Below are 16,353 nucleotides of genomic sequence, written 5' to 3' on the forward strand. Positions count from 1 at the left end.
CCTTTTTCACACAGGGCCATGTAGCTTTGGATTTTTTTTCTTCCTCATTAATAAAACCCTTCATTTAAAAACTGCATTTTGTGTTTACTTGTGTTATCTTTGACTAATGTTTAAATTTGTTTGATGATCTAAAACATTTAAGTGCGGAAAACATGCAAAAAAGTAAGAAATCAGGAAGGGGGCAAACACTTTTTCACACCACTGTATATGCATTCATGCTTGGGCACTGTTATTTACGTGACAACACCTGAACAGAACACAACACACACATTGGCTGTTTGTTTCTATCTCTCCCCTCGCTGGAAGTCTCGGACCTCCCGCCGCCCGCCTCCGCCTTGATTAAACGCTGAAAATAAAATAAAAGAGGGAGACAGGTGTCTCCTATTTTATCTTATTTTGTTATATTTCTACCGCTCCCCTCACTGGAAGCGTCGGACCTCCCGCCGCCCGCTCCCGTTGCCCGCTCCCGTCTCAAACACGGAGGTCTCCCTCTCCGCTGAGCACCCAGCGCACGCCCGGCCTGTTAAATAGCCTGTAACCATGACAACTGTGTGACACAAACTCAGTGCTTTAGTGATTAGATAATGTCGGGCTCGGTCGAGTTCGGACAGAAATATGCGGCCCGTGCCGCACTCTAATGGAAATGCACGTGATGTTTTTTTATTTTATTTATTATTTTTTTTTACAATCTAGGAACCATTTGCAGGAACCGTTACGCCAAATGTGATGGAACCGGTTCCGGAACCGGAACTTTGGACCCGGTTCCAAAAAAGAACTGGATCCGGATCCCAACCCTAGTCTTGGCAATGTGACAATTAATTGCTTTGATGACCAGCCCAGCTTTATGGATCTGTTGAAGGACATCAGAGAGGTTTTGAAGGGGATCCCCCCAGGTCTCTCTGAACATCATGATGTCATCAATGTATGTTGTGTGTAGAGGTGTAGATCACCACATGATTCCCGAGTGCGGCACCGCTGCTGCTCACCGCTCCCTCAGGGGATGGGTCAAATGCGGAGAACAAATTTCACACACTCAGGTGTGTGACAATCAGTGGAACTTTACCTTTACCTTTACTTTACTTTAGTGTAGCCATCAGCTCCTGTCAGGACTTTATCCATCAGCCTCTGAAATGTTGCTGGAGCTTTGTGCACTCCAAAAGTCATTGTTTTTAAACAATAAAGTCCACTAGTGCCCTAAATGCTGCTGAACCTATAGAAGACTCAGTCAATGGCACCTGCTAATACCCTTTTATAAAGGTCAAGTGTTGTAAGATACTTGACATTTCCCAGGTGCTAAATCAACTCCTCTATTCTTGGCATTAGGTAGGCATCAAATGCAGAAACAGAATTCAATTTAGGGAAATTACACAAAACCTCTGTTTTGCTGTTTTGTGTCAACTTTCTTGAGGCCAGCACCAGTGGACTACACCACTCACCTCTAGATGGCTCAGTGACCCCAATGCCAAGCATGTTTTCCACCTCCTGGACACTGGACGTGGTGTTCCTTATGGGTTTTTGGTTGGGACAAAAGAGTCGTATATCATGTTGGAAAAGCTTTGTGCAACCTGACTTGGAGCTGAACAGCTTGATGGCCATGATGGCCTCTAGCTCTTCCTGCTGGTCTACTGTAAGAGTACTTAGGCCTGGGAATGAGTGCTCTTCACCTGCAGAGGATAAAAAACTGCTCCTGTGGCTCCTCCTCTTCATCGTCAGTGCAAATCCACAACTGTATTGATTGTGCAGGTCAGTCAAGCCATTCCTTTCATTCAATCCTTTTCTGTAACTGCTTATTCTGTTAGGGGTCGGGGGGAGCTGGACTATCACAGGGCTAGCACAGACACCCATTCAAGCTCACATTCATACCTATGGCCAATTTAGAGTCACCAATTAACCTAATTTCCATGTCTTTGGACTGTGGGAGGAAGCTGGAGCACACAGAGAAAACCCACGCTGACACAGGCAGAACATCCGCACACAGAATGGCCCCCCCACCCTAGGGTTCGAACCAGGAAGCTGAGGGCCCCTGCCATTTGGCAGAGAGACCACTCTCTGATGTTGGAGGAGGAAGCAGAACTGTGTGGTGCCCTTGGAAGGACCTCTGGTAAGCAACTTTGTCATAGCAGTGCACTGACCACTTAACTGTTGGCTAGCTTCTGGAACTGTTCAAGCTTGCTTTTCATTAGAGGCCTCCCTCAGCACATCAAGCTGCATGAACATACAGGAGCTGAAAAGGAGAAAAACCTGTCGACGCTTGAAGCTCCAATAGGTAAAAAGTAGAAAGAGGATCCATGGATGGATGGATTTAGAGCATGGATTTTAAGGTTTTGTTGAAATGTTGGAAAAGGCCACCTTTCTGTGAGTGGCAGGGACTTGTCTACTCTGATAACCAGTAGTTTGTAGACTTCCCTTAGGAAGTTAGAGGCGAAATTGGAATCCTGTTCAGTAATGATTTCTTATGGCATCCCAGCTCTCAAACATTTGAAATAGAAAATTTGCACTTGTCTGGGGGCCTTGACCTTTATTAGGTGGAATGCCTTAGTTGGGTGGCAAGGAAAGCTTGAGTCATCTCTGCAGTTTGCTTTGTTGTGGCTGGATTGCGACCTTTTGCCAGGGTACAAAGGTCATGGTTGAGGACTCTTGGGAGCTGTTCCAATACAATAGCATCTCCTATTGCTCCTTTGTGCAGGTCTTTGAGGTGTCTCTGAAACTCTGTGGGTCTTGTGTTCCTCCACTGCATGGTGGCGTGGAACCTCATGCGGTAAATCTCTGTTTGTCTCAAATTTTTCCAAAATGGCATAGTTCATAGTCTCATCAATGTCCATAGCTACATAAGCACCTCATGCCTTACCATTCAGTGGGGCAAGATGAAGTGATCACTCCTCGTGTGGCACTTGGCCTCTCTTAAAAGTTAAGTAATATTCAATATCTTTGTCTTCATGATATGGCTGCATTATTGGGCTTGTCCACCCGAGGAACCTTGCCAGACTGGAAGACTGTGGTGTAACAGAGGCCTCCAGGGGGTCTAGTCTTGGCAGAACAGGTTGAGGTGCTGACTGCTCCTCATTAGCCTCAGGAGTGAGGGCCAGCTGCCACACCAATGGCTGGTGGTCCCTGCATTCTGATTGCACCTCACGCTGGAGCTTTACACACCTGTAATGTTTTGTGATTGCATTTTGCATGATCATGACACTATAGTAATGACAAGATCTGTCCACCGACACATAGATATTTCAGCACCTGGCAAAATACTAAAAACAACTTAGTTCTCTTTACAATCAGTCAGCTGGACCATTTGCCATGATGACACACACAGACTCACGTGGTGAAAACAATACCAGCCGTTGCGGCATTGTCATAGCTGGCATTAATGTAGTGTAATGTGTGAGATGAACATGCAAGGGACAAGGAGTTAGTAAAGGAGAGTTCTCACCCACTTTGTCAGATCCTGCAGTAAGTACTATACTATTTAAAGGAATTCTGGTTTAATATTGTGTTTTTTTCTAATTTTGGCCATTATTTTATGTTCAGAATAAATTGACTATTCATTATGGTAACTCTGTACTGACTAATCTGATGATCTAAGTGAACCAACAGTTTATCCAGGTCATTTAAGCCACTTTATTCTGATTCATTTTTTAATATTGCTGATGCAGTGCCTCGATTTTCGACAGAGGTGATGAAAGAACCGACTCTGACGTCAGAAAATAAGGGGGGTGTTTGAGGGGGGTAGCAGGAGGGACACGTGGAGCTACTCTACAGGCTTGCGCATTATGTCACTGCGCCGACAGATGGACAGACAGCTGGGTAGACCAAAACAAATCCGGCATTAATTAATCACAAACAAACAATGGCAGACAGGAATGAAACTCATTGCTGAATTGTTTTGATTGCTTAATGGCAACTTGGCCAAAATCTCAAAATGTTACCTGAAGAATAGCTGCAGGTTCAATATGTTATTGCCACAATAAAGACTCACTGCAAACATGTAGTTCAACCATTTACTGTTGTTTTTGTCATACTTTGAGTTACTCTGAGAAGCTCATTTGCATTTCCCATTTTTATTCAGTGGACCTTTTTTAATGTAAACTAGTTTTGGGCAGTGTGACAGTGTTCACTGGTGTGAATCTTTGGGAACAGTTGGAGAATGTATGTATGTCTGGAGCAATGCATTCACACAGAATCTTTTAATATGCACCTTGATTTGTTTGGTCCTTCACATACGTATTAGCCACAAACAGACAGACTCCTATGTGGTTGTGGTGTTGCTCCCAAAATTACTGTAACAAAATATCTATAAGGGCTGCAACTAACCATTATTTTCCTAATCTATAATCCATGTCAAATATTTTCTTGATTGATGAATTGATTGTTTGGTCTATTAAACATCCAAAAGCTCTGAAAATGTAAAATTTTCAAAACCCAAGCTGACGTTATCAAATGTGTTGTTTTGACCAACCAGCAGTCCAAAACCTTCAGATAATAACCTACAATTATGCAAACAGAAAAAAACAGCAAATCTTAAAATAACATCAAGTTCTTGCTTTTGCTAATTAGTTGTTACTTATTATTATTATTATTATTATCAACTATTCAGTTAATCAACTAATTTGATGATTGATCAGTAATTTAAAAAAGAAAAGAAAAAAAGAAGCAAAACTCTTTGATTCCAGCCTCTTAAATGTGAATATTTTCTCATTCCTTTACTCCTCTATGACAGTAAACTGAATATCTCTGGGTTGTTGACAAAACTTTTTTTTCACCCTTTTCTGATATTTTACAGACCAAACAACTAATCGATTTATCCAGAAAATAATCGACTGGTTAATCGACATGAAAATAATTGTCAGTTTCAGCCTTGAAGACCACCATACCCATAAATCCCTGACACCCTTTACCTCACTCACTTTACTGTATGAATTAATGAAGATACATGTTGATTAGGCTTTTAGAATATAGCCTAACTAACTGTAATAACAGCAGCCTCATCTTATATTGTGTCATGCAGCAGTCTACCATATTTTCCAAATACAAACTAGTACAATATACAAAGAAACGGCAGTGTAGAGGACGGCAGTGCTGCCAGTTTACTCAGCAATCATCTCATCTTTTATTATAGTTTTATCTCCTGCTGCAAATCTGCTATTGCTCTATTGCTTTTAAAATGCGACACAATGCAACTCTTAAGTATTTCATTTTAGACTCAAACTGGCAACTGTTTTTCCCCACATTTCCCTTTCTACCAAACATCAAACAGTTTGACCCAGGCTTGGACGTGGTTTGGACTACAGTATGCTGAACGGTTTTAATGAGGACACTCGTCTGTGTAATACCTACCACATGCCAAGCTGCCTGAGTGACCCTGACAAAAAAGACATGGCGTGCCGACTCACATACAGTACTGATCTTCAGACAGAGCACGCAGCAGAAGCTAAACGGACAGTTTCAGGCTCAGCATACCAAGTAAAAGAATCTGACGCAAGGGCTGAAATCAATTCCCCTTACTTATCAGCAGGATTACCCAGAACGTGGGGATGAAAATGTCCTTCAGTTTCACACTAACTGGATGACGCCAGTGATGTGAGTCAGGAAGAGGGCAGTAAACACAGAGTCTAGTTTAGTGCCTTGTGAAACATCCTGTACTCTGCTCCAATTTGTAGAAAAAGTTGTGTTTTATTAAGCAAAAACATTCACTGGTTTTACGATTACATGATAATTTTCAGCTTGTATCATTTTTTTAATTGTTAGTTAGACAGAACAAGTTAATTTTTTGTTTTGTTTTGCGGTTTACTGAACTGATTACTGGATTATTCACAAAATACAAATTTATAGACAGATTGATTACCTAGGGCCTGATATCATGTTTGTTTTCCATTCACTGTAATGAACAGAACCACTTATTATTGTCACCTTTACTAGTTAAAATTGGGGTGTAATGTGTTAAAAAAAAGGTCCCTTTAAGGGGCAAAGTAGCTGAATTTGATTTCTAATGGACCTCAGGGAAACATGCAATATGCAATAACGTAGTTGAACATTGCTATGAAGATATGACTCCCAATAAATACACAAATATTGCAGTATACAGTTTTTATGTGTTTCTGCTTTAGGTCCGCGCTGCTAACATAGACCCCAGACAGTGAATAGTAATAAAAATAATAATAATAATAAATTTTATTTGTAATGCACTTTACATAAAAAAAAACAAATCTCAAAGTGCTACAGATGGCAGTGCAGATATGCTATGCTAAGAGTTAAAAACAGACAACATGATAAAATACATCAAAAGGCTTTAGTAAAAAGGTAATAAAGTCTATGGACACTGAATTAAAAAAAAAAAATGAATGCAGTGATGTTGACAGGTTTTCAATGTAGTGAGTCCACGTGATCCACAGGGGGTCATTAGAGTGGGTCCCTCCCAAAAATCTTTTTTTTTAATCAACAAATTGTAGCTTTAAGCTCGTGTTTGATGTTATATGGTTGCAGTTTGGGTTAAAATTCATGTATGATGAAAAATGTGTCTGAAAATTAATTAAAATCCCAAATCTGTAAACTGTATTTACAAAACCAGACTGTATTTGTATCTATATATACAGTGCATTATACAGATGTCACAGCTGAGTTTAGAGAGCACCAAAATCATCTACTCCATATAAGGTAAATCAGATGTGATATGTGATTGTGATTTTTGTGATAATCCCATAGAAATGTTATTTCTATGGATAATCCATACAAATTTGAATAAGTTACTGTATATGTAATAGTTTGACATTTTGTGAAATGCTTATTCTCCCTCATTCAGACAACAGTTTTTATTTTTTCACTCACTGAGACAGGAAGCAACAACAAAACTGGTTTTATGCGAGATATAGGCCAAATCAGTCATGTAATTAAAAGCTATATAGAGAGTACCACATTTTGATTTTTATTTACAGGCATGCTGCTTCTGTCCTCTGCTTTATGTGTAGGAGTTTGACACACATGCACTTTCAGGTGTGTTTTTATGCACTTATAAACCAAGCAGCAACCTTTGGGGCTGAAAAATGAAGCCATGACAAAATTGTCTGCAGTTCTTTGATTGGCCACTTGAGGCTGGCTTTAGAAGCGAGTAAATCCCCATATACAGCCATGTTGAAATGCCCAACTTTCCAGCAGAACTAAACAGCTATGTTTACAGCCTGGTAGGGCTGTACCCAAATATTCGGATATTCGAATATTCGTTTCTATGGGTAGGTATTCGTTATGAAAATTTGGTATTATGATATTCATTTTTTTATTTACTTATTTATTTTATTTTTTTTATTATTATTAATTTTTTTTAACTTTTTTTTTTTTGGTGCTAAATGTAGTCTTTTTGTTGTTGGTAAATGTAGGTTATCAATAAAAATCAAAACTTTTAAATTGCATTGTTAAAAATGTGAAAATATAGTATAGCCTACCAACTGAGCTTGTGCGCACGGCACGCTTGAGCGCATCCGTCTGAGGCTGTGGATCAATGCCAAGTTTTACCACTTTATCACTATTCCCTCTAACTTGTAGCTGTTTTTTCGTTATCTTTTGAATTTAATATGAATTATGGAACCGTTTTTGTCAACGTTTGTTTCCCCCGTTTTGTACAATAAATTATTGTTTAAAGTTTCAACAAGTTTCTTTTGGAGTGCGTGACACAAGTGTGTTTTGAAAACGACCGCGGACTGTCACCTGCTCAACGCATCAGTACCTTCGGATGCCATGACAGTAATAGCCAATAATGTCAAAATATCATTTACAGACCGATTTAACAGACGATCACTGCTGCCCGACCCGCAGGTCCATTTGCGGGTCCCGCGGGTTACGGGTCGACCCGCGCATCACTACTCAACTCAGTCTATAATGCTGTACACAACAGTAAGGCTATAGACATTATATTGTATTGAGGCCGGCAGAACCAGCAGCGCATCGGCTCGACAGTGCACGGCACTGCTGATTAACCATTTTATTGCAGCACAGGGTGTCTGCCAGCAACCAATTACTTGCAGAGGCTTCCTACAACTTGTTTCAGCGGTTCCGATTTAATCAGAAGACAAATTAAACAGGGTGACTAGCCAATGTGAAAATCAAAAGAAAGCATAGAATAATGTACTGAAGGAGAGTGTTGTGCCAACACATTTTTTTGTGGTTTGAGAGCAAAGATCCGGTCGCCGCTGTGCAAAACTCCGCAATACAATTAGGTCTGAAAAAACCCCGGAGGAGTGCTTTGCAAGGAGTCTTTGAAAGGAGCCGAGCCTGGCGTAAAACCGGAGAGAGCAGGCAGCACGGCCGCAGCACGGCCGCAGCACGGCCGCAGCACCCCTGCTGATAGTATCCTTGACTTCTTAGTGAGATTCACCACTTGCTCCTCGACAAGTCTAGTCTCTTGCCTAATTATGGCCACTTCTGGCTAAAAAAACAAAAACAAAGATGTTGACAGGCGAAATATCGAACTAGAGGTTTCAAAACAGGAGTCCACAAACCAATGGGTGACATCATAGTAGCTATGTCCATTATTTTTTCAGACCATAGTCTAAACAGTGCAGTGAAACCGATCATAGTAAAACACTCCTAGTTTTGCGACAGTGTTTACAGGACATCAGTTACTCTGCTAAACTGTCATCTGCTGCAGGTCTGCTAGCCACTGTTTTGTGTTTGGCCAGTAAAAAATATGATTGGTGGGAAGATATTTTCATCTACTAGTCCCATTGGCCAGTGAGTCAAAAGGTTAATTTTGGACACTGGCTGTAATTTTCTATTTCATATTGATTTTGGATGAACTGTTCCTATAAGTTTTTGTTATCTTTGTGTGACAAGATACAGATTTGGCATAAAGGTCCAAATGACCTTTGAAAAAGTCAATATCTGCACTACTGGCAGGTTTTTGTTTGTTTCCACTTTGTGGGCAAGTAGTGATTCATGAACATGAGAATAATCTGTTTGTAATAAAATCAATTGTTAGTTGTCATTTGACACAAATAGAGGTTACTGCACCTAGAAGAGCCCATTGTGTGGTGAGACTGAGCTTCCCCAGAAACAAAGGCACTGCAGTGTGAGGGGGATCTATTTCTAAAACTTTGAAGTGTCAGAGTGGCTGTGTTTCGTTCAGCTCGGCAGGATCATTTTAGACAAACTTGATGATCCAATTTCTCTGTTTTTATTTATCTACAGAGAGGTTATGGTCCACCATTAAATGTTTATTTGCTTTCAGAGAAACCAAAACAGACCCACCTCTACAGCGCATAAGGTGAGCAGTGTGAGGTGATGCGGCAGCGGACTAGTGAGCCATGGGCGCAATGCAGAGAGCACTAATGACACGTCACCCCTAACCTCCCCCAGACCTTCAGTCTAATGGACTCTGCACCCACACATCAGGACCAGTAGGCAATGAGACGAACAGGCGAGGCGGCTCGCAGGCAGAGCCGAGCCACAACAAACCGAAACAAATGAACACTTTAGAGGGAAACAAGGCTGCCACAGCAGACTGCGAGTAAACACGGTGGCCCCAACATCCCCCGTCTCACCAGCTGCCAGGGTTCAAGGCTGGGCTTTAAGTTAGCTGCCAGTTGCATTAAAACAGGTCTTTGGGAATTGTTGCAAATGTGTGTGAGGTTATTTATTCAAAGTGCAGACATTCTTGGAGTAATGCTTTGAAGCTGCTTTATGGATGGTGACAGGCAGAAGTATGTGTTATTTTAGTGTGTGTCACTGTCAGTGGCCATCTGTGTAGCTGAGGATGTCTATATCCCTTCATAAGAAAATTTAAAGACAACAGTGTTGCTGAGAAGCTGAAATATTCACCTCTTAAACAACTTGTAAAGCTGTGCCAGATGATTTTTCATGTTTTGTAAAGAAATGGTTAGTCTAAATCAAATTAGAGGCTGAAAAGTAGAAGTCTCACTCCACTCCCCCAGTGGTGGTGCTGTAGATCTGCCAAATTTGAGGACACATGCAAACTATTCCCGACAGCTGGGACCAGAAGGGGTTACAAAATGAAATTGATGGGTTGCCACTGTAGATGATCAAGAGAAACAAGAAGAAGAAAAATAATTTCTGCTGTACAAAATCATTATAAAGTTTGTTTATTCTGACTTTAAACCAAATTGTGTTGCACTGAATAAAAGAACTACTACATTGACCTTAGAAAGTTTGAAAAGTACACCACAAGTCAAGTATGTTTTTAGGGACATTTCTGCCTTCATTTGATATCGTACAGTTGACAGGAAATGAGAGGAGAGACTGAGCAGGAATGACATGCAGCTAAGGTCTCCAGCTGGAAGTAAACCAGGGATGTTGCACTCACAGTTTGATACGCGTCTTAACCACTTGATTGCCAAGACACCCCTAAGTGTAGTTACTTTTAGCAGGGGAGAAACACACATTCACATCTTGAAGCTGCCCATTACCTCTACAGTCTGATCTGTCGGCCATTCCATTGGAACAGATCTAAGTTAGGGGCCATCTCAGCTGAGGTAACTGTTCTCTATACCTTCTAGTCATGGACTCATTAGATAAGCTGAGTCTTTCTTGTGAATTTCATCTCTTTAGGCCTCAAAGAACTATTAAAATAAAAGGGACTTTGGGGCTTTTTCTTTGCAATGAGAAATCTTTATGACAGTCACTTCACACACATGCTCTGATCAAGCCCTCCTGATCTCTTTATACAGATACCTGCATATTAATGCAGATGTGTAGGAAGCAGGACAAGATTTAGGAGTCGGAAGTGTTCTGTGCGTCTTGTTAGTTTTGTAGTCTGAGTGGTATTGACCAATCACATTTGAGCGGGCTTAGGTTGCATTTAGGCAAACAGTGCGTGTAAAGAGTAAAGATGAAAACACATCAAGCGCTGACGAAGTGTGATCTTCAGCGACCTGCCATGCAATGGTTACGGAAAGCTGCAGCAGGTGCTCTGAGCTGCAGCTGTTTGATTCTGCTGTGAGATGTGGCCAAGCTAAAAGTTAGGGATATTGCGGCCAGGGAATACCCACAGCCATCAGTAAATGGAGTCCTGTGACTCCAGTGACATGTTGACTTATGTTATAAAGTATTTCCTTCAACCTGAATCACACAAACCTGCCTCTCAGCCGCAGCAAACTGTTATTACAGCGAGCAGCACTTTGCCGCTGCTTAGTGTGTTTTTGGCATCTAAGAGACCAGAGGCATTGGCAAAATTGCAGTCTCTGAACCCATCAGCTATCGTTTGAGGACGGTTTAGCTTTTTATCAGCCTTTTTTAAATGTATCTGCATTCATATGGAGTTATGATCATTCATTTCCATTAAACCAATAGGCAGTGCGATCAGAATTGTGTGGGAAAAAAAGTAGCCAATAAGTAGCCAATGGAAGAGGAAGTCTTGACCTGGATATTTGTTATCAGTTATCTGGACATCTGCTGGCTTCACTGGAACCCTCAAAATAATGGCTGTTGCCGCCGGGGGCTGAAGCATCATCAGAATGAAAGTCACTGGGAGATTGAGGCCCCTCAGACCCCTTGGGCCCCAAGGCCTGTGCCTGGTAGGCCTATTGGAAAGTAGCCAGCTAAAAGGTTTGGGAACAGCTGCACTACACAGTAGTGACTAAGTTCTCTGTCCAAAGTGTGACTGCTATTGGTAAACAGGAGAAGACTACACCCTCTCTACACAACTGTATTCAATATACTGAACTCACATTACACTATTTTAACTTACTACAGTTTTCAAACATTAACACTAATGTGTGAGGGAGCTTAGTGTATCTTCCTGCTGCTGTGTACTTGGCCCTGCTGCTCTGAGGCCCTGGGGAGCTCATCTACCTCTGCACTCAGTCTCAGTGTTAATTAAATCAACTTATGATCTAGCTCCCATTGAATGTAGCTAATGTATGATGACATTATCTTCCCAGGTCAATACCACCCTTCACCAGGGCATTACCTCTGAATTAATCTTTGCCACTGTGCACTAAGGGAAAAGAGACTGCCTGCAGTTCTAAAGCAGTGTGGAAGAGAGCTTGAGATTTTACTGATACTGCTGGAGGACATATAATTCTAAGGGAAGAGCTTGTGTTAACTGCTTTGGGCTGCTCGCGCCAAGTCTGAGATGGGCACTGTTTGCTGTTTGTCAGGCCTCTCTGAGGACGAATGAGAGAACTACACAGATGGTCCGCGGGGCTGGTCAAATGTATGGGATTGAGGGGAGTTTGAGGGATTGAAATGGAGAACCTGCATGACCAATGACTCCCAATTTAGACGGCACTGATGTGGGCCTGAGTTATGGGCATGTTGAGGACTGTGGGGGAGCTTTAGGGCATGGATGAAAATGAGATAAAGAAAGATGACCCTGCAGTGAGGATTAGGCAGCACAGTTCTCAATAGGGCTGCTCTCTAATAGTCGACCAAAAGTTAGTCGACCAGAAAGGTCATTAGTTGGCAAGATTTCAGTGGTCGCCGAAAAAAACAAAAGCAAAGAAAAAACAAACCTGAAATTTTAAAAGGAGGTGTGCCTTGTCAAAATAAATCAAAACCTATATGACTGGACCATGTGGGAATTTAATTTGAAAGGATAGACAAAGGAAGTGGCCACGCTCAGCAGTCAGACAGGAGTCATGTTAATTTCCAGGGCTGGTACCTGCAGTTATTCCACAGGCTAGTTAATAACATGTCGGCCAGGAAATCCAAAGTGTGGGATCATATTGAGAAGGTGAAGGACGAACCCAAGGTGATATGTAAACTCAAAGTGTGGGATCATATTGAGAAGGTGAAGGACGAACCCAAGGTGATATGTAAACTCTGCAGGCAAACATTTGCCTTTCATTTGTCGACTATAAACATGACGCATCACCTGAAACATGTAAGTAGCTACATGCCCATTAGCCACTTAGCACAATCATTACTGCTTTGCTGACAGTGTCAGCTCCCTCAGTGTGTGACGTGCACTTGTAGATAAAATATAGGCCTATATTAATAAAGGTGCAGTAGTACGGTTTTGTAATTCTCTGTAATATAGCACAGTGTTAACAATGTTACTTATACTATTCTTTCTCAGACCTTGAACTCAAACCATTGTGTTGCCATGCCCAAAATATAGAATTTAATAATTAAATCCATATCATAAACATGCAGGCGACTCGTTGACTAATGGCCCTAAATGACAACTACTGGTTGACTAGGAAAATTCCCTACTTCTTAACCTAGATATAACAGGCCGACTGATAAATTGGTTGGCCTATATCACAGATAAATCAGTACCGGAACACATGTCGACTGATGTGTAACAAAATAAAAACCAAAGATATATGCTTGATGTTATTTGGAAACAGTGCTGCAATCTTACATTTTGTTCGCCTGAGAGAGCACCAACAAGTTAACTTTTCAACTGTAAAATGTCCCGCTTAGTTTATTTTTTAATAACCAGGTTTAAGGGATTCTTAAGAAAAGTGTCTCTTAGTGTTGTGTATAAAAAAAGCGCTGAAATCACAAAGACTAGTTGACATTTATAAACAAGAATTACAATAATCTAGTAGACGTTTAGGTCACTTATCCGAGACACAATGCTTAATATAAGGCTGTTTTCAACTTCTCCAATGTAAGTATTTGCTACTTTGCTTTGCTTAATATCATTGTAATTGCATATTTTGGGATTTGGGACAAAATAAAAAAATCTATAGAGATCACTTGGCGACTGGGCGATTGTAAAAGGCATTCTCACTATTTTCTGTCATTTTCTAGACTAGAAGTAATCAATTAATCATTAAACAATGTACGGATTGTTAATTAATGAAAAAAAATCTATAGATAGTCCTACTTAGGGCTGTGACAGTATGGATTTTTTCTTACAGCCATGAAACGTTGCCTTTTCACCAGTATAAGGTTTACCGCAGTGCCTTGGGATTTGAAATGTCTGTATTATCACTATGCTTTTTATAAATTCTGATAATCTGATCACATGTCTCACATCCATGTGCAGTCTTACTCCCTCTTTTTGTCCAGGCAGTTCTCGTATTCATACAAATGAAGTTACATCAACTACTGTACTATGGCAGGACGTTACCAGTGGAAACTTGGTAAAACCTTTTGCAAGAGATTGTGATGTTTATAACAATTTCAGTAAAACCACTGCCACACTTTTGACTCACAGTTCTGAGTCCATTTTCTTATGGGAGCAGCAGCTCCAGTCACCATATTTGTTGTCTGTGGCACAGCAGCATTTAGTGTTGATAGGCTATTACTCGTGATGTGTAATAAATCAGACAGTGCTGTGGGCGGGACATTGAGCAAGGCTACCAGATTGGTGACTGCAGACATAGGGGCTGCATCAGAGCCAAAGTAATGCATTTTCCAATTAATTTATCATATTGTATTAATTCATTATGTGTGGTGATGACAATGCTGACTTCAACACCAAAGCAGCATCACATGACCAAGGTAATGCGATGATGTGGTTATCATCACAACCATAGCCCCTGTCTCACTGTACACAGAGAGCTCTCTTCAGTTTGACTATTGGAATCATGGAGAAGCATCTACCTCTTCACTCTTGATTTAGTGTTCACTGGTCAGTGTTTCTCCTTCAGCTGACTAAAGTACCGATTGCTTCATTGAACTTCTCATTGACTTTATCTGGTCCTGACTTGGATTATTTTGCAGCTCCATAAAAATGTGCCATTGTCCAATGAGGGGAGTTATGCACTTTTGATACAGGCGGGATGATTTGGTCAGCATGAGCGATAAAGCACTACAGTCCTCCATAACACTGAAGGGATGTGATCCTCATCTTGCGTTCCCCTCATCTCGTTAACGCTGTTGTCAGTAATGGATAATGGCCAGCGCTTCTCTCCCCCACTAATGAACACCAATATCAGTCTCTAGGTGTTCAGGATTGATGACATGGCCTAATCGTCCCATCTAATTGATACCCCACCATGCAGCACATATATTTCCCTGATTGGGTCACAGGGTGATCCCTGGGATATTACACTCTGGCCAAGCAGCCTAATGAGTATCTCACCTCATTGAGTGATAAGAAGTCATGCCTGGGCTAATGGCAGGGGAAGAGCCTCTTAATCTCATACCTAATGGCGCTCTCAAGCTAGATACAAAATCAATTAAGATGGGCATGTTAACATGTGAGAGTGCATGTGGGACTGTACAGTGAGGTATAGTGGGTTTGCTTCAGGTTTCTTTGACTTGAGGCGGTCTACACACAGTTCAGTAGCAGCAAATTTGAAAATACTAATGCAGTAAACATGGACAGAATCCTAAAATGCTTTATATCCTGTAACCTCTTAAATCATGTAGAATTTAGAAGATCCAAATCTGGCTTTAGTTTGATGAAATTCAGGCACAGATGTTTTATTAAATCTCCTCTTCTTGCTCTTTTTATTCTTTATCTTTTTAAAGCCTCTCACTTTTGGCATTTCTGACCGTTGCTTTCACCAGTTTAAACAACAAATTAGTTAACTAGCCAATTAGCAGTTAAACCATAGGTAACTTGCATGAACTGCAAAATATAACTCAGCACCTGGTTTGAATGTTATCACTCAAGTGAGCATAATTAGTGGTTATCAGCGTCATAAGTATTGGTAAGAAGGGTCCCGCTACACTGAATAGTATGCTCAGAATGCTGTTATCAGTGTATTAGCTGTATTTATTGTTTTTTTTGTAGTTTATTGCTTGTAAGTAAGTCAGCTCATGTAACATTAATATAAAGAGTAAGAAAGTCTGAACTTCTTATTACATTCTTGACTTTATTGATGTGTAGGGGGGGCTGCTCAGGGTGTTGGATGGGTCAAACACAGGACTTTCACCTTATAGACCAGGGTTCTTGTGCTGTGTGCAACGAAAAGGCAATGCTGATTTATGCAGTATGTCACATGAAGTGTGACTCATTTTTCATGACATATGCCATGTAACATACTTATTTTAAGCCAAACAGTGATGTTTTTGTAAACCTAACCACGTAGTCTTTGCGCCTAAACTTAATGACACTACTCCTAATGCCAACTCTAGCTGATAACGGCATGCTGAACATACTAGTCAGTGTGGCAGAACCCTTCTGAACCACATCTATGACATCGAATCATAACATTTAGAATGGGTGAGCTTGGCTGGTCACTCTCTGCAAGCCGGTACTCTGTCATAGAAGCAGAGTTTGTGTGGTTAAATGAGCACTGCGCTGTAACATTTCACTATAACTGTGTGTGTGTGATGGCGTGCTTTGGTAGTTTAACAGTACAAAGTTACAAGTCCTCTAACCTTCTAACTCCATCATATTATCGAAATCTCCAACTTAAACATTCATGCATGTCAAATCCATAAAAGCCTCTTAACTTGAGTGTTCTGAGGATCAGTATTTGGAGCAAGTGTCTTGTGAAAAGT

General features: G+C 40.9%; 1 protein-coding gene across 1 annotated transcript in view; it reads right to left on the bottom strand.

The window, feature by feature from the left end:
* Positions 1 to 16,353, bottom strand: part of grin2ca (glutamate receptor, ionotropic, N-methyl D-aspartate 2Ca) — a 76,575-nt gene that overhangs the window by 20,592 nt on the left and 39,630 nt on the right. The window lies entirely within an intron of this gene.

This window comes from Epinephelus moara, chromosome 18 (genome assembly GCF_006386435.1).
Source record: "Epinephelus moara isolate mb chromosome 18, YSFRI_EMoa_1.0, whole genome shotgun sequence".
Taxonomy (NCBI): domain Eukaryota; kingdom Metazoa; phylum Chordata; class Actinopteri; order Perciformes; family Serranidae; genus Epinephelus; species Epinephelus moara.